Source organism: Filicampus tigris, chromosome 22, assembly GCF_054856515.1.
Source record: "Filicampus tigris isolate MCC_2025a chromosome 22, RoL_Ftig_1.0, whole genome shotgun sequence".
Lineage (NCBI taxonomy): Eukaryota > Metazoa > Chordata > Actinopteri > Syngnathiformes > Syngnathidae > Filicampus > Filicampus tigris.
In genome coordinates, this window is record NC_141238.1 from 582,627 (window position 1) to 607,204 (window position 24,578).

At 51.7% G+C, this 24,578-nt stretch overlaps 1 protein-coding gene across 3 annotated transcripts in view; it reads right to left on the reverse strand.

The window, feature by feature from the left end:
• Positions 1–23,862, reverse strand: part of LOC147126296 (peroxisomal succinyl-coenzyme A thioesterase-like) — an 85,100-nt gene extending 61,238 nt beyond the window's left edge. For 2 of the 3 annotated variants that reach the window (XM_086022879.1, XM_086022877.1), the window contains exons 1-4: positions 23,755–23,862; positions 22,704–22,750; positions 9,747–9,829; positions 1,146–1,322 (exon numbers count right to left, since the gene is read on the reverse strand). The gene's annotated coding sequence lies outside the window, so the exon portion shown is untranslated. Of the gene's footprint in view, positions 1–1,145; positions 1,323–9,746; positions 9,830–20,727; positions 20,883–22,703; positions 22,751–23,754 lie in introns of those variants that run through there. The other variant, XM_086022878.1, reaches the window with a different exon arrangement.
• Between the last annotated feature and the right edge of the window lie 716 nt (positions 23,863–24,578).

Below are 24,578 nucleotides of genomic sequence, written 5' to 3' on the forward strand. Positions count from 1 at the left end.
AAAAAAAAAAAAAATAGCACTTCCATCTGCAATCTCCGGATTTCTCTCTCTGCCTGCTTGCTGCCTCACCAGCCACACAAATGATTGACTGCTGAATATGAATAAATGCAATAGAATGAAGAAGCGGGAGAAGAGAGAGTGCGGATAAAAGAAGTCCTCTGCTGGACTTTTTCCTCTGGAGGTGAGACGCACAAAAAAAAAAAAAAAAAAAAAAAAAATGAAGAAAGAAATGAAGGCAGAATGGTATTAGTGTCCAATATTCAGCGTGCACAGAAAGGACCACAGGCACTCCGCACGCTTTGCGTGTGTTTCGGCTGGGGATTGAGGGGCCTGATAATAAAAAAAATAATAATAATAAAAAAAGAAACACTTATCCCCTCGGCAGCCCCCGCAAATCTACATCAGCATTAAAACTATTTATAGCCAGAGTTCAGCTTAATGGGATAATCAGCTGTATTTGTAAAGATATTGGATAATCCCAAATAGTTGATACGGGCACACAGATTTAAAACATTTTCATTAGAGGAGGGGGTCCAGAGGGCGGGGGCTTTTTACACGTCACTCAGCTCGCCGCTAAAGCCTCCCGAGACAATAGAAGAGGAGGCGTAATTCCGAAGGCGCTGGCCAAACATTGGGCCTCTATTGAAAAAAAAAAAAAAAATGGGGCTGATTTTGGCTTAATCAGTATTAATCTACAGCAGCGGTGTCCAATTGGTGGCCCGTGGGCCATTTGTGGCCTGTTGCCCTCAGCATAATATACTAAAAACATAAAACGAGGGGGAGGGGTCAACGTGAAAAGTGCGGCGATTGCCCCTGACGACGGCGACAACCACCACCACGGCAACAAACCACACATTGCTTCTCTACATTCGTGCCAACATTTCACTCACCGAATAAAGATGAATCGCTTCCAGGAGCAAAAATGCTTTGATTTTTCGAAAATTACGACGCATAAAACCAATTTGAAAATCGGATGACGAGTGTTTTTAAGTTTGTTTTATGAATTAAAGCTGGAGAATATCAATGTCGCATCCTTCCATTTTTTCCCGGATGCGGGAAAAGGTTTGCTCGCCCCCCCCCCCCCCAGCTCACGTCCCGATGGAGATGAAAAGTGTCGAAAAGGAGGAAGTTTGTCATTGCCTTACATGAGATGCAGGCCGCCGCACGGGCGGAGGCTCGCGGGGACGGCAGCCAATGGAAGGCGTCCAAAGGGATCAGTCAGCCGGGCCTGCTGCCAAGGCCTGGCGCCCAAACGCGGAATCCCTCATTTTCCCGGCACGGTGGACCCGGTCCATCAGGTACCGGGACCCGAACATGGACACCTGCCAAAGAAGGAGAAGAAAGACATGAAAGAAGGAAAAGGAATAAGAGCAGGACATTGAAAGGAAAAAGATGAAGACGGACAAAGAAGAGAAAGAAGAAAGAGAAGAAGCCAACGGCAAGTTTTCCCATCGAAGGACACGTAAAGCCGCAAAGTATCCGTCAAGCGAGTCCCGGGGTAGCTTGACGCGGACAAGAAGGTTGCGGAGCGGGACCCGGTCCCGGCCGGCCGATAAGATGCTATCATGTGCCCTCTAAGCACTTGAAAGCCACTTTCGGAGATGACTGCGGCCATTAGCATGGAAAGTCCAAGATAGCAGATTCCTAGCGAGCAGCCGTATTGATTTCAGCGCTCGCTGCTTCTTCTCCTGTCAATACTTGCGCGCCGCAGACCCCGGCCGGCCATTTTGCCGCCCCCCGCTGCTGCCGGGCACGGCCGTGCGCTATCTTTGCTTCCGCAGGCAGGCCCGTCCTTTAAGAGGCTCCCTCTTATCTACCGATGTTATTCAATTGTTGCGGGGACAATCCGGGCCATTAGTCCACCATGTTAAATAATGCATCCGCCTTATCTGGTCCCACACGTGTGCGTTTTTAACATTATTAGTAACGAAGCGGCATAAAAGGCAGCGCAACAAATCCACGCCGGCCCTTCTAATGAAGCGCGCTTTATCTGCTTTTTAGGAGAAAGGACAACCAGGAGCGGAAACGCCAGATAAAAACGCATCGCCGGCCGATCGATACGGGCGACCCGGACGATGCCGAGCGTCGGCCGCCGTCGCGCGTCGGCGGCCGTCGTCGCGTTGCTATGAGACCCCGGGAGAGAAAGCCGGGAGGCAAAAAGCGAGAGGGAGGATGTGAGGGCGGCCAGATAACCGCCACGTCTTCAGTCACAGATTTACACAGGCCATTGCACTGCCGCTTATCAGTCACGTTATTGGCCGTCGCCGCCGCGTAGCATTAAAAATTCTGCTTAGATTTCACAAAAATCTAATTGTGCAAGGTAATGAACGCCGCCTCCGAATGGATGCGCGCTCATTCTCGCCGGGCATAAAAAAAGGAGGAGAAAAAAAAGGAGAAAACCCGTCTCGGTCATAAGTGGCTATCTTTATTGTACGCCAGCGCAGCAAAGCTTAAGAATCGCTCACACCCATCCAGGACCATTCGGTGCTTTTGGCTTTACGAGTCGCCCTCACTCCATTTTCTTTTTACTGCTTCATTATCTCGGGGCTTTCCGAGTGTGCTCCTCTGGCGGCTTTCTTCTCCCACAATCCCGCATTTGCGCAACCGACCGATGGACGTTAAGAAGACCAGGAATCATCTTTCCGTCGTGGTGGAGGAGAACGCGAGGTTCCGAGGCCCAAAAATAAGGCCTCTACCATCACTCCCTGTAGAAAGGTGTTGAGGGTTGTCATTTTAGCCTTGACAAAGGTCTTCGCGTCTAAAGTTAGGTGGACCTCAAAGTCTTTGGTTGAAGGCAAACGTTTCAACCATGAGATGGTCCAAGTTTGTGCGTACCAAACGTTACCTTCCGGAATATTTCGAGGGTTACGTTTGGAGCTCGGTCCGGGCATTGAGACAGGCCCCTACCCTGACATACCCTCTAATCTTCTAGCCTTGGCACTTGGCTTTTACTGTTCGGGAACGTCCGTGCAACTTTTTGAAAGGGGAAAAGGTCATCCGAACTCTCCGATTGAGTCCAGTAGGTCGGCAAAAGTGCAGATTGCAATGTTTCATTTGCTCCATTTTGATCACGGCGGCCTCTGCGATGGCTCTGTGGAAAAAAGGCATTGATGAGCCAATATTTGGGCCTCAACAACAGCCTTGGGGTGAAGTTCAACATTTTAGCCATTGGAAAAGATTTCAGGGGTTCCGAGAGGTTGACTTGACGCACCCGCCATGAAGTCCAGGAATATCGGAACTGCGCTTTCATGCATTGGGACAGCTGCTGGCGTGGTCACTTTTCGACCGTTCCCACGTACCTTTTCAGGCCTGCAACAGGTCGGCTAGAGTCTGAAAATCAGTGTGATAGGGTACAGGAGTGTAGATTCAAATAGACTCCTACTATAGCCTAAGTGGTGTCCCACGACAGGTTTTTTCTGCAAAAAACAAACTTCCCCAAGAGCTCCGCAATCATTCACGGATGAGGTCACATTTGGGCTTTGACCACAGCCTCCGAGTCTTGGATTGAAGGTAAACAAAAATAATGATAAAAAAAAAAAGTCAGCCATGAGAAGATCTCCAGGGTCCAGAGACGATGCCTTCGCACACCCACTGACATTTCGCCGGCGCCCGATGCAAACAAAGACCAAGTTGAGCTCTCGGAAGGATCTACTTGCATCTCCAAAACGTGATCCCCAACGTCCTTCTCGCTCGCAGCGGCTTCCTGGCAGACCGGCTATCTGGCCGGCCTTTCCCCGTCGCCCCGTCACGTGGCTCTGCGGAAAGCTAGTTCGTCCGCAAGAGCGTTCTCGCCGCCCGGTCCCCGCCGGGCCTCGGGCTTCTCCAAAATCGGAGGGCCCGAGCGGGAGCCGGCGCTAATCCGAGCGCCGACTGGAGCTCAGTGTAATCACACGGCTAATTCACAGGCGGACGGCGGCGAGGCAATCCGTGACGGACGTTTTTTGTGCGGCTAAGAATGAGCTCCCCTAGCGAGGCGCCAAGCGGAGGGAGCGGGGGGGCTGGCTGAAAAGATGGCCCGGCCGGCACGAGGCGAGATGCGACGGGAATAGATGAATAGCAGAGCAGGCGCTCCCAGATAGGAGCAGGAAGTAAGTGTAGGAAACGTTGCGAGCACTCCGCAAAGAAGAAAGATCCTTTGCGGGGCGCCGTGACTCAAAAAGGACGCCCCGCGGAAGGCTCGTCGTTCATTCGGATAAGAAACCTCTGCCTGCGTAGGCCTTTTCTCTTTAGGCTGCCATCCACGACGCCTTGGGAGACGTCGTCCGTCGCAGCTCAGCAGGCCAAGTCATGACGTTCCCACGCCGGCGGGAATTCACTCCCGCTTTGATTTCCTCTTCCCGCTCAGGAAACAAGTGTCCGCACTTTAGCGCGTGACCTCGGGGTGTCCTCTGGTCGGAACGCAGTCATCCGTGGAGATGGAAAAAAAAAAAAAAAAAAATCATGATCGATTGGGATAGCGCGCCTGGTCAATTAATCGCCAGTTGCACAGGAGCCTTTAATCTTTATTGTCCATCTTATCAAGACATGTCAGGTAGAATTTGGGGAAGCTTCCTTTCTGTCCAGAAAAAAAAGGCCCACAAAGGCAGTTTGGAATGGATAAGATGCTGAAAATTCCCACAGAGGCGAAAAAAATGTCCTGGTCCACTAAACGGACAAAAGTATTGGGGCGGCATTCGAACCACCGGGACGTCCGCTTCCCATCCAGTCGAGACATTTTTGACGACCGTATGCTTGGCAACGCTTGGGGAGAAATGAGCTCGCTAAAAGCTAGCTCCGGGAAGGCGCGCTTGATGTGGAGCTAGCAAACACGCGCGCGCGCGCGCACACACACAATGCCACCAGATTGGACCAACACCAAAACTGTTGGTGGCACCTGGCTGCACGGAGACACGTCCCCTCTTGTTCTGCCATAGCAACCCTCTCCAGCGTGTAACTGAACACACACGCGCACACACACTGTGGCTTTGGTTGCAGTGCATTGAGCAGGGGTGTGTGTGTGTTACCTGTTTTAGTTTGGTGGCCAAGCTTGGGGAAGGAGGAAGGGGAGGTGGGCGTTAAGGGGGGGGGGGGGTGCGAAATTAAGCTGGCTGCCTGACGTTTTGCCAGCATAAAACACACACACACTTACAAAAAAAATGTCTTTTGTTCATGCCTGCCTCTCATTTCCTTTTAATCCTGCAGCCCCAATGAAAGTGTGCGTACTTCTTGCGGACAATAACGGTGTGTGTGTGTGTGTGCGTGTCGTGTAATGATATGCAAGGAAGTGCGAAAGGCGCACTTGTGAGATTAGTGCCGTCGCAAAATTGGCTGCCGTCAACATCTTTCCTGCGCCCGCGCGCATCAATCGGGCGAACCGCGTGTGCGCGCCCATTTCAGATGGTCGGCGGGACGCGCGCGTTGGTCTTTGGACTCCGAGCTCGTTTTTTTTCAGCGAGGTGTCCTTAATTAAGGGACTTCAGGGTGTTCAAGGGTCGAGTCATTGGTGCCGCAATAATAATCATAATAATAATAATCAGATGCTTAACGATATGGCCGAGCAATTATTTTGGTCGTTTTTCTGCACGATTATCGTAATGACTTGAAAAGGACGGGAAAACCATCAAACGCACACCGTCCAGCGCTTCGGCAGTGGAAGTTCGCCCGTTCTTGCTAGAACCTTCAAATGGTGCTCAGGGTTTGTTGTGGAGGCCTGTGCGCCCCCCCATTGAGGTGAGGTAGTTAGGGGGGGAGGGAGGGGGGTCGGGTGCTAGGACTTCTTCTTGGTTCTTGTCCCTGACCCGTGTCTAAGTGGCGCTGCAATGTTTACCGTGAGGAAGGAAGCTGTCAACTCTGTTTGCTCCCATCTCAGCATGGCGGCCCTCAACACACACACACACACACACTGAGACCGCCGCCCCCCCCCACCCCAATACTTCCCTTCTCACATGTTGCGGCAGAGGAACCAGTGAGCAGAACATTTCAAGTCAGAACTTAAGAAGCAGAGATGGATGTCTGAGCCTGACTCCACTCGGTCTGCACGCGTGCGCGTGTGCGCGCGTGTGCGCCTCCCCAGCAAAGGCCCAGAGGTGACTGACGGGCCTTTTCTACTTGTGGTTTCAGGTTTCCTGCTGGTGCAAAGTCCAGGGAGCCACCGCCGCATTCCTGACCAGGTCATGAACTGACCACCTCTTTCACCACAGGACCACCACTCATCCCATCGACCCCCCCCCCCGCCCCCTTGCCTCCGAACACCCCGCACAACCCGACCCCCCCCCCCTCGCAACCCCTCTAACCTCCAAACAACAACCACCAGCCGGGGCAAATAAACAGCAGTCGTACTCAAGCAGCCTTTGATGGATTGCAACTGGAAGGTACAGGCGAGAGCGGTGGCGGACCAAGTCTCGGTCTCAAATGCCCCCCCCAGTGCAAATTGCTAGTCAATAAATTGCATCGTCAGCCATTTTTGGAGCCAATCAAAGTGTTCACCGTGAGGACACGAGTTGGGCATTGGGCTAGGAACGGGCTTCGGAATTAGGGACCGAACCAGAGACGGGATTAGTCATGAAAAGATGATACTACGTGCAATCCTGCGAGATGCTATTCCACTCCAGTCCTGTGGATGGCAGTAAACTACACAAACACAAAAACGAACAAAAAGAAAGCAAAGGCAGGAGACTCCCAGTTCCGATTGAGAAAAATGTGTGCTTGGCGGAGGGTTTGATGGATCCACGACAACCGAAGCCTCCTGTGCGAATTTCCGGTAGATGTCGTTCCGCTTCAGTCCTGTGGGCGGCAGCGAACCACAACGCAACAACCGAAGAAAAGGAAGGAGGAGACGACTTTCAAACCATGACTTTGGAAAATGTGTGCTCGGTGAAGGTAACAAGGCACAGCGCCTACGAAAGGCTTCTCGGGAATGAAAATTGCCATTGCGCTTTATTCCTCGAGACCTTTTTGGCTTCCTCTGTCGCCTGGCAGCATTTCAGAGCACCCCCGACGCCCCCCCCCCCCCCCCCCCCGCCGCCGCCCACCCCCGGCGAGCTCACCTCAGGGCCCCGAGCTCATCAGGCTGCGCCCATCCCGGCAAATCTCTATCTGGACGGGAGCAGAAAGGCGAGGCGGCGTTTTCCCTGGAATGCGATGAGACGGCCGACGTTGGCAGCCGCGCATCTCTGCTTTTTAATTGGCCGGCAGATTAGCTCGCCGACATCACCGATGGTCGGCCGCGGCGCGAGCCGAGCTCGGTGCGAGGCGCCGATAAGGACGCCGTCGGGGGCTTTTGGTGGGGGCGACCGTCCCCTCGCACCCTTAACCCCTCCTTCCTAATCGAGTCCATGGCGGGGGGGGGGGGGGGGGGCTTTCTGCCTGTACACTTTCATGCGGCCGTTGGATTTTGTTCGATCACGCCCCATCAACAATAAGTGTGCGTCAGCAATGTTTGCGAGTCCAAATATATGAAACAAGTGTGACCAAAACAAAATCAATTTTTTTCCCTTTGACCAAAGTTCAAAAAGTTTCAGAGACTGAAGGTTAAAGTCAGTGTTAATGTGTGTGGGGGGCGTGTGTGCGTGTGTGTGTGGGTAAGCGTGGGTGTAAAAGGAGCCCCCCCCCCCCCCTCCCACCAACCCCCCATTAGGTCCGATCTCATCCTCCTCCGCAGGCCAGAGAACAATCGTCTTGGCGTCTGATACTTCCTGGCCGGCAATAATTAGCCCACCTAATTAAAACTTAATTGCCGGCCTCTCCGACCGTCATCTTAAACGAGCGGTGGGAGCCGGGGTGGGGGGCGGGGGGGGGGGTGCTAGGCGGGGGCGGGGGCCGAGGCGGGGGCGTGCGCCTGCCGGGATGTTTGTGTGCGCCGCAAATTGGTTTATCCCTATCAGATTCCTCAGCGGCTGGCCCGGATCACCGCTCAGGCCGGGCAGAACCAGAACCGAGGGGGGAGGGTGGTGGTGGTGGGGGGGGGGGGTTCGGGGTTAATGCGATGTGGGGGCCAGACAAGCCTAATGAGATCTACTTTTAAAGAAGTGCAGCAGGCGAGAGAAAGTGATGGCAAGTTGGAATACGAGGCTTGGGAAAGACGAAGGAGTGGGGGTGGGGGGGGGGGGGCGGGAGGTGGCTAGGGGCGGGGTGGGGGGGACAGTCAGAGATAAGGAAGTTAGGCTCCTCTGCAAAAATCATCAAGGCTGAATGAAAAGAGGAAATGCGGCGTTAATCGTTATGGCTTCTCATAATTGTTACGATTCAATTTCATAATTGACTAATGGCCAGCTGCGGCCCGCATTACGCACACGCGCATCCATCATCGCCGCGAGATGGACGCCACAGATTAAAAAAAAAAAAAAAAAAAAAAATTAAAAATGCATCAGCGCTACTTCCTGTCTGCTTGCCGAAACGTCATCCCGGACGCGACTGTCACGCCGACAGCGACGATTTCAACGCAGAAAAATGACTCCTGCCTTACCTTCCTTTGAACATAATGAAAACAACGTCATTTTTGGATTTTTTTTAAATTAGCTCGATTCGCCAAAAGTGCAGACAGGAAGTTTGATGCTAACAAAAGTCCGTAATGGAGGTAATAAACGATCCCTCGTCGCCAGATAAGTTTAGATCAAAGGCGTCAAAGTTGAATAATCGGAATAATCCAATTATTCCTTCTCGCAAGCACAAACACACACGCATGCGGCACGTCGATAAGGACGTGGCCGTGACACTTTTGCCGCCGATGACGGCGGATTACTCGTGACTCAGGCCTCGCCGCCATTTTGTTTCGCGCAGGTGTGGCGGGAGAAAACCTTCGAGATGGAGATAGCGGCGGCGGCGGCGTTAAAGTTTTCCCGGGTGATGAGGGCCAGACGACAGGTGACATCCCTACTAAAGGGATTACGGCGCCCTAATCCGCCCCTTTGTCGCGGCGCCGATAAACGCCGCGGCGTGCTGCGCTGAAAAGTGAACGCGAGCGACACAAATAACTTGCTAATGCCGCCTTTGTGCACCTGCCCGCCGCCGCCGCCGCCAACACGTTCTCCTCCTCGAGTGCCGTTCGCGGGAAACGCGGAGAGGAAACGCCGACCGACGCCCTTGGCGCACAGCTGTCACTCGGCGGCGCGCACGCGCACGCACGCACCTGTACACGCCACGGAGAGAAGACAGACCACCAACTGACAGTCTGGTTTGCGTGCGTACGCGTCGTGTCGTGTGTTCATGTGTGTGTGTATACGCATCTTCCTGTGCGGTTGCGTTCTTGTTCATGTGGGGGTGTGCGTGTATGCATACGTGTCAACTGTTGTTGTAATTTGTCAACGCGCTCGCAGCAGCCAAATTTCCCGAAAGAGGTCCAAGTGAGTGTACGGGCAAAACGTGGCGATTCATTTCGGACGGGTCCCGCCGAATACGGCGGGCCGCAACAGCCGCAAGATTTGGGCGTTTGAAATTCCCCTTTGTCGGACGTGACGCAGCGGCGGTTGTCGGAAGGTTGACAGCTAGCGCAACGCCAATGCTAATTTGTTGGCGCTTGGCGTTATATGTTAGCATTAAGCTAGTGGACTTTTGGGGGCGGGACTGCTTTCAACAGTTGTTGAGATCAGTCGAATGTGAAGGAGGGCGTGAGTGGACCGGCAAAAGCAACGTCAAGGTTAGTGATGACGGCGGAGGCGTGCGCCCCCCGCGACCCAAAAACACCCCCCCCCGCCCCTTGTGTCTTTTCCCTTTCTCGCGTCTCCCATCTTGGTCCATTTCCGACTGGCTCTTTCATCAGCCTCCATTACCTGCTCATCGACGCCTCCCCGCGCTTTCTTTTCACGCCATCCTGGAAATTGGCCGCCGCCGCCACGTCGACAGGGGTGAAGATCTGAAAGCGGAAGGGAGGAATGGAGGGAGGGCATCAGGCATCAGGCTAATGACTTCATTTTCTCATTCATGTAGCGCTCGGGGATACGGCCTTCAAAGAACATCTCTGGGAATTTCTTTTTCACCGATGTCTGATTTGGTTCGCTTTTTCTCTGATGACAATCGAAACAAAACATGATCGGCAGGTTTTTTTTTTTCCCAAAGCTGCAACTTGGATCAACAGGTAAAGGTCCTGAGCCCTCTAAAAAGATTTGCAATTGGCTTTCACTAATAGTAAAACATTTCATTTTATTTAGGGGCGCCTTTTTGGGCACTCAAGGACACAGTCCAAACATGAAAACAGGTAGAACAATAAAAAAAAAACAAGCAGAGCATTAAAAACAAGCACTACTTTTGAAACTCTTTAGATCAATCCAACTTGGATTGACCACAGGACAGCACGAAAAGACGACACGGGTCGATTCCGAATCGTCGACGGGGGGGCGGGATCGACCGGACTGGAAATGAACCGGCCGTTCAGGAAACTTTCATGAAAAATTCCAGATGGACACCACCTCCCCAGAATGTCGACGCGACTGACTCATCGATTCATCGGTTCGACACGTCGATTCATCGGTTCAACCCGGACGGACAAACGTGCGACTGGTTGACTTTAAACGTCGATGTGAAGTCGACTCGTCGCTTGAAGTCCTCCTCTGGAAGTGGCGGCGCAGTTGAGTGAAATGGTCTACTTTGAAGGAGGGAAAGCGTTTGCCAACGCAACACAAGCGGCGCGGCTACACACCTCCTCTAATAATCGTCTAATCCGGTTTATGGTGGGCCGGCGACGCAGGAGACGAGGCTGCCTCGCAACAGACGCTGCCCATGTGCGGCGTCCAGATACGCGCCAGCAATCTCCACTCGGCCGTTTCCTTGAATCGGTTACACGTCCCAATCCAACATCAATGTCCGTTTGTGTGCAAAGAGTCCGGCTAAGCCGCGCACACTCGCGGATTTCAAAATAAATTTGGTGCCGCCTGAACTTTTTGCTCGCACAATAAAGACGAGAGAAGCACTTGCTCTTGAATGCATGGAAATGGGCGAAAAGAAGGAATAATCGCAGATGATCCGGCCTTTGCTGCTAAATGTGTATTTGTCGTACTCCTTCTCGCCGATGCTGATTGTCCAAGCAACCGTTAATCGCCGCTCCTAATTTGCGGAAGGAATTTGGAAACTTCTCCAGGGGTTGTGGAGAGAAAAGAACGGGTTTGATGGAGTTTTTTTTTTTTTTTTTCAGCAAAGTACAACAAACGCACACTCGGGCTGCCATTTGAATCCATAAAGTTACTCATCGGGCACGATTAATCGATTAGAAAGTCGGCAATGGCGTAGAAGTGGATCAATCGCAGACATTTGTGTAGTATCCAAATCGAGGCGGGATTCATTCACGCATGACATGCGGGTTTGCTGCATAAACAAGCGGCCATCGACGCAAAGACAAAGATTCGACGTGTTCGACTTTACCAGTTGAAGCAAAGTCGGAAATGCTATCAAATCTATTTGGGTGCGACCGTGGGAGGATTTCGAAATGGTTGTTGCCTAAACGGGTTGCCCTCAAAGCAAACAAAGAGAAATTACAGAAAAGTTTGGCGTATGACGTTTCCCGCTGAAATGAGCAAAGTTGGAACACCTTCCAGACGCGATTTGGCGGTTGGGTGGATTTCAACCAGCTGGCTGCCTAAACGGGCTGTCGTCAAGGCAATGCGAGCAATTGTGGTGAAGTTTGGTGCAAAGACTTCTGAAAGAAGTTGTTTTGCAAAACTTTGGAAGTGTCCATCCCGACTGAATGGGCAGCCATCAAAGCAAGAAAAAGACACATTTCGGCCATTTGTTGTTCGCATCTGAAATCAGTCGAATTTGAATGCCGTACGTGCGCCATTTGGGCAAGCTGCCGTTTGATGGCGGTGAAGCGGGGGTCCTTTTTTTCCGCGGCGAGGAAGCTCACTTTTGAGGACGCGCCGAGGGTTCCATTTCTCTCATTTCCCTCTCGGGCGCTCCCGCTGCTGCGAGCGCAGGAATGCGGGCGGCCAATCGGCTCGCCGGACACTTCCTGGCTCCAAGGAGCAAGACATCGGACGCAAGGAGGGGGTGAGCGGCAACCGTGGGGGGCGTTTTGACGCACATCCCACTCCCTTTTCTGCTTTAGCGCGACTTTCTCAAATTCAATGAGTGAAAATTCAATTCAAGACAAATCTAAATCTAAATCGCAAATTGGATTCAATTCCCGACTACTTTGCCCAAATGTGCTGCTGTGAAAGCAAAAGTCAATATTCAACGCACAAACGTTTTGGGGGTGGGCTGTAATATTGTAACGATACTTCCGATCATAAATTGAAACGACTCGACAATTGACTCGTTTGCTGCCTAAACGGGCTGCCGGCAAAGCATTTCAGCTCACGTGCTCGCTGGGGCACAATTACACTTTGAGAGATACTTTCACAAGTTTAATAAGTGAAAAGGAGAAGGATGTTAAATACAGCACACAGACCCATCTAAGCCGACATAACCCTATTATACGCACACACACACACACACCCGCACGTGCGCGCACACACAGACATACACACAGTCATTTCCCGCCGCGGCCTCCGTCTTGGCGGCTTAGCCCAGTGGACTGGTGCGGCCGCAACCCGCCGGGGCAGGAGGGCCCGGAGAAGCGACGGGGGCGGTTGGAGGTGTATTGGGGGGCACAAGGCCCAAAGGAGCCCCCGTGCACATGGATTGTATTTGGGAGCCTGAGGCATGAAATGGAATAGCTTTAATCTGTTATCACCTGCGGGGGCAGGGGGGGGGGGGGGGGGGTCCACTGATGGACGCCAAGGCTGAGGTGGTGGAAGAGAAGTGATGGGCCTGGTGCGTGCGTGCGGGGGTGGGGGGGGGGGGGGGCACAGCAGCTCAGTTCCTGCTGGTAAATGAAATATCAACCAGCAGGGACTGATAGTGATATCATTTTTTCTTTTTCATCCCCCCCATTCTTCTTCTGCATCACGAAAGCCACCAGACTTTTCTCTCTCACACACACACACACACACAACTTGGTTGGGTATGAAACAAATATTTGTTTGACAAATGATGAAGAAAATAAACAAGTCGCCACCTGTGACCTACCGCATGTACAAAATGAAAATGACATCAATTTAATCTGTTGTCATTTACGATCCTAATTCAAGTCCAGTCCTGACTAGACGGGCTGCCATCAAAGCCAACGTGAAGCATTGGAGTACTGCTTGCTAAAAAAAAAAAAATGTTGTTGTTGTTGTTGTCGACTTTTTCGGAGTGTCACGTGTTGAAAAGTTGAGCGATAGCGACGCGTACGTGGACGGCGGAGGAGGAAGTGATCGGTGGCCGGCGCACAAGGCGGCGCGGGGAGTGCCTCACTTTTTTCCACCAGTCACATTGTTGCTTTAAGCTGACAGGGCGCTAAAAATAGGCGTCGCGGTTGGGAGCCTGACGCACGTTTGCAAAACGACGCACCCACACACGCGCATATACACGCGCGCCGTGCCCACGCAGTTCCAACAGATGCGCCACACGCACAATTATTCCATTTCACGCAGATCTCGGCGGGCGCCCTTTAAAAGGTTGCCGGGACCCGAAAATAGTTGATTGGAGCTCAGGTAGCGGCGCATCATGCTAACTTCTTTTGAGCAAAGGCTACAACATCTTGATGCACTCCCAATTTGAGAAATAGGGCAAACTGAGTCTCATTTTGAATTTGTTTTGCGAGTCAAGGGAGCAACGGAAATGAATAAATCCACATTTCGCCGTCACGATGTTGATCACAAGTCGGCGGCGGCGTCTTGGCCAGGCTAACGAGGCTAACGCTAAAGCTAGCCGAGCACCGAGCCACACGCTTGAACGAAATCGGAATCGATCTGGCCTGTTGAGCGTTTCGATGCGTGGACGCTTTGTGACGTGAAACGGCGAGCCTGGGCAAGCTGAATCTTACTGGCCGGAAAGGTGTGATGTCACACTCATTAGCGCAAAGACAAAACGACAACATACCGGTGTGTTCCGCGTACATAAGGCTGGCAGCGAAACGACATTTACTTGCGGCGGTTCGGGTGGATTTTGCTCTTCTTTCACTTTTGTCAAAGCACTTTTCTTTTCTGAGAAATAATTTCCAGAAGGGGCAGAAAAGTGCCAAAATCAAAAGAAACATCCACTTGACAAAAAAGTCCAATAAACGAATTCAATGGAAAATTGTCCGGCTTGGTCGGAATGCAAAAGCGAACGTTTGATTTGATTGAAAGCAACTCTGGAAACTTTTCCATGGCGGCAAACAGACAAAGTTGCCGCATGTGCGGAACGTCGTTCTCACGGAGGGGAGGCGGGGGTGAAGGGTAAGACGGTAAACCGGTTCAAACCTCGCTAGCGTGGCAGTTTGGCCATGCGGGCCGCTTGCTCAGCGCCGCCAGTTTGGAGTGTCAACACCGCTCAAAGTGTGAGAAAGGAAAAAGTGTGCGACGTCTTCTGCTGTTTTGGTTCTCAGGCTGACGGCTGAACAAACGCCGCCGTTCGTTTGCCGCTTTTCAAGCAAGAAAAAAAAAAAAAAAAAAAAAGATTGTGACCCTCGCTCTTTTTTTTTTTCCACACTTCATTGGAAGGCCGTTTTGTTTGCTCGTCATTCCAATTTCACCATCTTTGAATCAACTAGTTTCGGAGAGATCAATATTTTGGACAATGAGTTGATTGATAAAAATGCAAAAATGCTGGAAACATCCACTCGTTTTTGATTGGTGATTGGTTCATGTACTTTGATCATGTTAATGATAAATGAGTGCGAGTTGACCGTAGGACAATTCGCAGCCACGCCAGGAAGTGAAGAAGCGCAAGCAACAAAGCTGTCACGACGACAGCGTTAACGGCGGATGAGTACGCCGGCGCTAGGTGACGTCATGAAGCCCTGGCGCTGTGCCACGCCCCTTTCCTGTACGCCCACTCGGCAGACAAGGAAGCAGGAAGCGGCCGGCGTGTCCGTCAGCCGCGGACAGGAAGTGCCTGGGAGATGACTCGCGCCCCCCCCCCCTTTAACGCCGCAATTATTCTAACTATTGTTTAGATTGATAATCACGCTCATTAGCCGTGGTGGCGGAAAGGGGGGGGGGGGGGCGTCGAGGGGAAGTTGGAGCAAGTTCAAAATAATTGCATTATTCACATCATTACGAAGCTCTGTTGTGTACTTCAAAGTGAAATACAACTAAACTCAAGTTGAAAAAAAACATACAAAAGTGGATGTAAAAAAAATAAAAAGAAATAATAATAATGCTAAAAAATGGCAACACTATGCACGGGTCTGAGATGCCCCCAAACTCTCACTCATTGGAAGTACCAAGAACCAGAGGGAACGTGCGTCCCGCGGTTGTCATGGCAACAACGACAACAACACACGGCGCACAAAAGCGAGCGCGCCGCTCACACTTTGGTCAAGATTTTCTTTTCATGGGACAAGATCGAAGTAACGCCACGTTGCCACCATGTCCACTCGCTTGGACATTTTCACGAGGGGGGGGGGGGGGGGTGCTTACTTTTGTTGCCGGTTCAAAGGTCTTTTCACTCGGAGACGCTTGAGCGATGCGGAAGAATGTCTTTGATTAACGCGCTCGCACCCCGGGCCGCAACACGCAAACACTGATTACAGGGGGCCGTTAGCCCCCCGGGCTCGGCCATTTAAATACATTTGCATGGCTAAGGCTTGGGAGGGGGCCGTTAGTTTAGTCCTGCTGGGGGGCAATAAAAGAGCGACAGGGGGGACTGGAAGCTCGCGCGAGCTGACCGCACAATGACGCCGCGCACACAATTCAAACCATTTTGACTCACGTTTAACAATCTCATTTCATCATCATCACAAAACAAACAAAAACATTTTTTATTGAATTTAGAGCAAAGCGTTTTATGTTTAAAATATCAATGTCTATGTTTTTATTTGTTTCTTTTTTTCCCCCAAGACGTGTTGACGTCGGGAGCGGACTTGAGCCAAGATCAGATCATCGGGCGCTCTGAGCACGCGATGGGCCCGCAAAGGAACAACGGGGCGCTTAAAACGAGCGCCACGAGTGCTCGCCGGCCTCCTTACAAGCGGCGATGAGGGCCCTCCGTCTTCCCGCGCCTGCAGACAAAAAGCCCGCTTTGGTGTCATTGTGCTCCCGGCGGGTGCACTCCACCCGCACAAAGCGCCGCGCGGGAGGAGACAAACGAGGCTCGGCGGCTGCCAAGAAAGCGGCGGAGGCCGGCCAAGCGCGCCCGAGGCCGCCGCGCCAGCCCGATCCTTTCCAGACGACAAAGGAGCAGGCGCGCAGACGACGCAATCGCGCTCTTAGCAAGGACAATTACCGGAGCTCAGTTGGGGACCTTCTCTGCCTCTTACTTGAAGCGGACGCTGGCTGTTTTCCAGTCGGGCTCAGCGCTGCCCCGTATGTTGTGGCACAATGTGGTACTACACCGAACTTGGGACTTGACACCAACAACCTGTCCTCACTTTTTGTCACTTTTGACCCGAGGTGTGTGCTAATATCTTTCACGTTGCCCATCCTGCGCGTGAGAAAAACAAAAAAAAACACGCACCAGCCGAGGCTCACTTTGCAATTGGTTGCTGAACGTTAAGAATGTTCATTTAGTTCGATTTCCACTGCTAATTTCATAGAAAACGTTAGCTCAGCACTATTTTAGGGTCAACTCAAATCAAGTGTCAGAAATTGCTCACAAATTTCACATTCCTGCGCGGAACCTCGGTTCACAGAGCAAACTTTCAAAGCGAGACGGGCCTGACGCGCTCGGACTTGCTCGCCGGCGGCCGGCGTTGTCTGTACTCATGACTCGGGACCACACAGTTCTTAATCAATGAAGCAATCAATCAGTCTCCTTGTCCTTTTTGTCCCCGCAGCCTCCCGCTAAACACACGGCGCTCCAGAGAGGCAATAAAGCCCGCCGAAACGCACACTCGGACGCTCGCGTCAGGTCGTAAACGCCGTCCGCCGCGTCTGCCGCGACAGGCGGGCCATCGGGACCCGGCGGCATGACAGCGCCACGAGACGCCGGCAAACAAAAAGCCCGCTAGCGGCCGACGCGGCGGGGGACAGATGGAGACGGGATCGAGCGACAGCTCCCTAATTAGTGCGGGCGGGGCGTGCAACAGATGGGAAGAGGCGACCCCATAAAATGCGCAGCACAGGAACGCCACTACCAGTCTGGGTGTGTGCGTGTGATAAGCACATTGGTCCCCCGGGTGAGCGCCTGAGTGATCTAACAGGGGCAATTAATTTGTTTTATATTCCCGTTAAGACCTGCGAGCGCCGACAAAAGGGGGGACGGCGCCGCTCCTCGGGGACCTCTGAATGCGCTCTGATACAAACCCGAGCCACGGGGGACGCCGGCAATCAGCGCGTCCACGCCACCGCCGAGCCAAAACTTGTAAACCGGCGCCACAATAAAGACGGGTAGAGGTGACCCACTTCGCGGAGGCAGGGCCGCAAAAAACTTTTGGGGGACGCGAAAGCCCTCGTAAGCCAAACGCATGACTGCTCCTCCGTGAGGAAAAGTCAGCATGAAGGACTTGCCACACTGTTTTTTGGGGTTTTTTTTCTCGAGGCCCTTTTTAAGTCTACTGATAGAAATTAAGACGATTTTGTTTACATTTGAAACTTTTTTAGGATCTTTTGAAGGCAATTTTGAGCACTTTAGGGCAGCTTCGCATCAATCGGAACTCAAGAAGGACTTTGTAGGTCTCCGATTGAAAAACGTAGATGAACCCTGTTATACAGTAGGACAATCTTAGAAGAGATAAAATATGTTTGATGTCCATGGTTGGGTGGGGGCAAAAAGAGCCCAATCGTTTTGATCTGCTAAGTTACCGCTAGAATTGTCCTTGTCCGGAACTGTTTGGACTGATTTCCCCATGTCCAAAAAGGCGCAGTTCTGCTCCCAAACAATGGACGCGGGAAGAGCAATTTGCTGACATCCTGAGAGCATCGGGCGGCGGAGCATTCCCACGCTCGCGGCGCATCTGCCCTTTTGTTGCAGCCCGGCGTACCTGCCGGGCTCGGTTCTGTTCCAATTAGAGCGGCGGGCCCGCGACAATGACCCCGCCCACCTGCGCCGTTCCAAGCGCCTGCGTGTGAAAGGAGCCCTTTTTTGTCGGCATCCCGGCCGCCGCTCTCCAGAGGACCATTTGGGGGTCCCTCAGGAGAGCAATAGGACTGACGGTGGGATAGAGGAGGCGTTAATGAGATGGAGGAGAATGCCTCAGTGCATGCTGGCAAAAGACGCAGCTGAGTGGGGAATGCTTGATTGCAGGACGGAAGTCGGGGATCCGCCCACAATCAAGTGCGTGCTCAAACCATTCCAACAGCAAAGTCAGGGACTGCTAAGTGCTTGTTGGCTCAAAGAAACAGACACATTTGGGAAGGGGGGGGGGGCACCTGCCAACAGGGCAACACTGATCCGACACTCTGAATCATTTGGGGGGGGGGGGCGCGGACGAGGTGACCAAACGGGAGCCGGTGTCTTGGTGACCCTTGAACCGAGATGGCGATCATGCTAGCATTAGCTGACTTTGGCTACTGTCATTGGGCAAAGCTCTTGAGTGCACAAAGGGGAAGCACACACAGACGCCCCCCCCCCCACACACACACAAACAAACACCCAAGATTCAAATCTGGCCCGGCCACCGCTTTGATGGGCCGAGGAGCCGCAAGTCTGGCTGCTGGATTAAGTTGAAAAAACTCGAGGGGGCTTGGGTGGGTTGACACCTAACCCAAAGAAAGGGCCGGACCACAATGGTGAAGAAAGCGGCTCGGAGATTAGGCGGCGCAAACAAACGGCGGGGGGGTGGGGGCGGGGGGTCACGCGAGAGCCGCTTCGCAAATTCGACTGCGTCCGATCGCGCGCGGAAGGCGACACCGGCGGGCCCACGGCTGGCCATGAAAGGGATCGGGTGCCTTGCCGCGGCCTTGATTAGCGTCGGATGGCGCCGATTAGCCGAGGCTAATGATACAATTACGGCGGCGTGCTCGCAAGCTGTGCCCGGCCACAATGAAGGCCGATCTTTATCCTCCGTGAGCGACGCACAAACGCGACGTTAGTCGTGGGGCTTTTAATAATGGATGGCTTTTATTCTCCTGGGATTCATTTCATTTGACTTTTATTTCTTTGCAGTTCACCTGTTTACTTTCACGTTGACTTATCCCGTTTTTATTTGACTTTGGCAATCTCCTCGTTTCGAAAGATTAGTCATACATTTATCATTATTTCTTCGAGTTATTTATGCATTATCAAAATCACTTTTGTATCATTTCTTGTATTTTCGGGCCAATCCGTTTTTTCGGGCTTTCCTGAAACAGGCCTGGCAAATTTGGTGGGGTCAAAGGTCATTCTTGTCGCGTCTTTTTATATCACCGGCACGGTGGCGGTTTCAAGTGTTGAAAATGCTCGCCTGCTGTGCTTCTTCCGAGCACAAAGAGTTTCATCTACTCCTCATCTCACGTGTGTTTACTGATGCAATCTGCCGTCGCTCGAATCTAGCCCCCCCCCGCCCCCCCGGCCACCTTCCCTTCAGGCCCGTCATCCTGATGAGACAAGTGGCTCACTTTATCACGCTCATCAGCCACCACGTCCAAAATCACATCAGCTACATTACGGGACGTTTGGCGGGGCGATAAGATGGCGGCGAGCCGATAGCGCAAACTTGCCCCGCGTCGCCGCGATAACAGCAGCTCACCGCACAGACGCGGGAAATCTCCAAAACTCCTTATGCTTTTTTTGGGGGCTGCCAAATCTTTGTAAATTCTCATGACAACGAGAAGCCTGTCATTCTTAAGATCCAGTGCTATATTGACGTCTGATGGTTGACGGTTACCGCGACGTTGACGCTAATTTCCATTAGCCCATCTATGGCTTTTCAGGTTAGCATTAAGCTAGTGGACTGAAATAGTTTTGTCAACTTTATGCCGTTTAAAGATCAAACTTCCAACTCTCTTTTGTTTGGATGCGTCGCTGCTCCGTGCTTTGACCATCAACGCTAATTCCCATTAGCTTATCTATGGCATTTTCCATTATACTGAGCATTAAGATAACTGAGCTATGTGATTTCTTCTTCAAAATCATGGTTTTAAAATATACAATGTTTAGTTTTCTTTTGCGCGTCAGTTTTACAGGAAACTGGAACGGGGAGTGACAAAAAACAACTTGGACTGTTTTTTTTCTCGCATGATAAAGGCTCAATTGAAAAAAAATGAGGTTGGAGATTTTGCTTTTTCCGCCTATTGCCCAGTAAAGGCTCCGCGTTTGAGAGCCAAACCAGTTTGGACCTGTTCGGGCTGCCAAAGCGCACCAAACGCCGCACACTACTTTTAAGCGCTGACATTCTTCCAAACGTCTCCTCGAGTTGCGTCCGGTTACTCGGGAACCGCATTCCATCCGTTTTTTAGCCTTGCTGCTTCCTGTTGGGGACGGCCGCAAAGCGGCGCACACCGGGAAGAGTCGCCGTGCTCTGACATAATTCAATGACGTCATCCTATTTGGACAGTTGATGACGTTTGACTTTTGGAGAAAAAAAAAAAAGACAATGGGCCAGATTCACAGATGGAAAAAAGTAAATAAATAAATAAAAATGAATCATTTTTGTTATAAACCAACTAGCAAAGTGTCTAATGAGATCAATATATATATATATCAATGATAGGATAGTTGTTGGATGAGCTCAATCAGTTGACATGGCGAAAAGGAAGACGGTTTGATGAACCCATTTTCGGGAAAAACGGCTCAATGGCTGCAAGAAAAATGAGACAAGTCTAAAATCTGCACTGGAGGCAAAAAGTTGTTCGGAAGGGCACCGCAGCGAGACGAGATCAAGTCAAATCTTGCCTGGTGTGTTGCGCCACTTGAGGAATGTGCGCCTTTTGAGGACTTTGTCCCATCACAGCTCGGAAACATTCACAGGCTACCATCAGGACGCGCGGCGGCACCGCGGCATGCTGGGCAATTAAACAGCTGCTCAACAAACCACGGTCCCGTATCGAAAATCCAAAACTCTCCATATTGCGCTGGGCTGCCAGACGCATGCCAAAAAGCTGTCCCGCTGCACTCTGGTTCACCTCTGGCTGCGAGTTACGGGCATGACTCACCTTGCACGTATTCTGCACACGTGTGCGCTCTGATGCGAGCGCGCAGGTGTGTGTGCGCGCGCGCGCTTTCGCAAATGGAAATGAAAGGTGCAATGAAGGCGGGGACCGTATCTCTCATACAAGTGCGTCCAATTTGGTAGCAGTCAGACAAAATCTCCACGACGAAACAGGCTTCCTGTGCATTCTCGGGCGCGGCTTCCCCGAGACTTTTTTGTGGGTCTATTCATGGTAGATATGCCTAATGATGATGTTTTGCAAGTTGGAGTAGCTGCAGGGGCTGAATTTTCAAAAACTACTCCAGCGGACAAAGATCGCAGGAAACGACAGATGAAAAGTTCCTTCGCACCAAAATGGCCGACTTCCTGTGTGTTTTAGGGCACGGCTCCCGGAGTCTTTTTTTGTGGGCCTATTCACGATAGACACGTCTACCGAGTTCCGGGGGCAAACTGGCTTTGGGGGCGGAATTTTCCTCAAATTCCCAGGGGCACAACCGAGCGAATTTTGCTGGTCACACCCGTTTTGGAGTGCGGGGAGGCCCTTAAAATGGTGATTCATTTGGCCAGAGAATAACAACAGCCCGAAGCAATTTCAAGAAAGCTTTTGCGCCGCATGCTCGGGGCCCTAATGAAGAGTGTTAATGTTCCGAGGAGCCCTGCAGCAGAAAGAACAAAGGAATTTGGCTTGTATTGGAACGCACACATTCCCGCCCACCTACAATAGCCGGCCCCCCCCTTCCCCCTGCGCTCGTTCAAATGACTGCGTTGGCCCTCAGATGTAATCTCAGTGTAAAATGTTACTAGTGAAGCCATGCGTCCACACACCCACGCACCTGCGCCAAAGACCACGCCCCTTTACACCTGTCACTGCCGAGCGCAAAGCAGTGATCAGGTTCTAACTTGTGACCCCAGAGTAGCCCCGACCCAAAGCCCACCGCCGGCGTCGCCCACACCCACAACTCTATCGCCATCAATGGAGCTTTAAATGAAAGTTATTATCCAGTCGCGCTACCTCCCAAAACGGAGGTCCCGGGAGGGGCTTTATTTTGAGGGCAAGGGCGGGGTGTCCATTACGGGTCTTCAGCCCGGAGTTGAAGCGGGAGGGGGGGGGCATCCATTACGGCTCAGGGGGATGTAATGTCCAGATGGCCAGGTGCTCCGGAGGAACCCGTCCCCCCGGCCCCGCTTTGCAACAATCGACGGCCTTCATGGCCTGCCCCGCCTGGACCCCGACCCCCGCGGGCCTCCGGACCCGCCGGTCACAGCGGAGCGCCCAAGCGAAGTCGAGGCGGGAGGAAACCGCTCGGGATGCCGAGGACTAATCGATCGCGGTGAAAACTCGTTTCTCCAGCTCCGTCCAAGAGACACGCGATACTGCCAAAATACCGGTAATTGGTGTCAAGGAAGTACAGTGTACCCCCCGCTCTATCGCAGTTCATCTTTCGCACCCTGAATTAATCTTGGATTTTTGAGAGGATCATTTTTTAATAAATACATAAAACGAACGTACACACAAGTAAAATAGTCAGCGGGACAACGCCACTCGTATGCAAACAACATAGCCAATATACGAGCAGTACGCAGTACAGAATTATACATGCAGAAGCAAACAGCAAACAATTTAACATGTACTGCATGTGGAAAAGGTGAACACAGTTTTTTGTGTATGGCCCTTTTTTTTTTTAAGTACTGATTTCAACTCCAGCCAGGCTTTACTTACATGGTTTCACAAGCGATGCATCATCTCCAAAACAACCCCAAGCGCCACTGTAGAAAAAGGAAAAAAAAAAATGTTTTTATTTTTTTTTTGGGGGGGGGGGGGGGGGGTTCCAAGAGCTTGGCACGGCAGCGTGAGGCCCATTGTGAGGCGGCAAAAACACCCGAGGGAAGTCGCCATTCAGCGCTCACTCACATTTCAATGCGGCAAATATGTTTTATGACAAATGGAGGAGAAAAGACACACAGCTGCCCCCAGGGAGGCAAGGGGGGCCGCGATCGGGGGGGGGGGGGGGGCTGACAAGTGCACATCTAGGATTACTGCTCCTTCCATTGTGAAGGTGCAAATCCAACCAGGGGCCTCTAAAGTGGACGCGCCAGTCGCTTCATTCAACCTCCCAAAGTTGTGAGTGGCGTGTCAACACGCGTGATTTATGGCCGCACTTGTCATAAAGTGTCCGTTTAGTGCCACCGACAGCCGTCAACACTCACGCGAGCACTGCCAGGAGTTAGTAAACACACGGGAGGGGGTCCGAGGGAGGAGGGCGAGGGTCATTTGGCCGCCATGCGCTCACCTGAGCTCGGCGACATTCATCACAAATTCAGGCGAGCGCGGCGAGACACAAATACAATTTGGAGGCGCTTAAAACGGACCGAAACAATTTGCATGATGATGTCACCTGCTTTGCACTTGGAACATGTATTCTATGTTTACCAGCACCAACTATAGTCTTTAGTTTCAAAGGATAAACAAGCAGACGTTTTTTTCCTCATGAAAGTCATATTTGAATGAAAAATAATGTGCATGTTGCAAAAAAAAAAAAAAAAGGTGGACTGATTTGGACATATTTTCCCAGGTGTGACTCGGCAACGCCAAGCTGAGAGGAAAAGACAAGAGGGGCCTCCGATTAGCAGCACTCAACAATCAGCGTCCAAATCATAATTCCCAATTTCAACGTTGCACATTCACACAACTTGTCAACTTTTGCAGCCAGGCCGACAAAATTCCTGCCAAAACGCAGGCTAGAAGTTCTAAAAGGCAAAGCAATACTCACATGTTGTGTTGACTCGTCACTTCCAGGTGAGATCCTGCCGGGCGCTGTGATTGGTCGAAATTCTTCATTGCTTGTTTTGTGCTTGTGATCGTTGCTGCCCCACTATTTCAGCTTCCTGGCGGTACTGCGTGGCGGTAATCCAAAGAAAAATCCTGTCCAGGGCTCACAAGCTTTTTTTTTTTTTTTTCAAAATTTAAAACCAAGGAGCCTTCATACAAGGAGATTTAGCGAACAAATTCAACTTGTAAATCAAGGTGTCGCTTCAGTCAAAACATTTCATATTGTCATCTTTCCATTTTTAAAAAGCAATCAAACCGCACACACACACACACGTACATATCCGATGTACATTGAGTATCATATGTCATTCTATTGTGTCACTGTATGTTTGTAAAGAAAAACCCCGAGCAAGCCGGGAATGTGTGAGAGCGTCTGGGCTGACGCCGCGTCGCGTTTGTGTTGCGGCTCCTTGCGTAAGCGGGCCAAGCTCAGATGAAAAGCGGGAATGCGCCGCCTGTCAACACTGCAGGCAAACGAGACGGCGTGTTTACACGGAGGCCCGCCGATCGGCAGCCGGCAAGCAGGAAGTGCGAGGCGGCAGGTGCCTCGCTCCAACGGCGGCGGGCCCTCCAGGTGGACAAACTGGTTGGTGGCGGGGGCGGGGGTGGGGGGGCGAGGCGGGGGCTGGGGGGCGAAGGCCAAACAGTTCCCTGAAAATCAAGCTGGAATTGCAAAAAACATCAACCGCCTGCTGAAGGCCGTTCCGGAACTTTTTTTTTTTTCAAATTTCAAATCACAAAGGCAGAAAATGTCCATTCTATTTT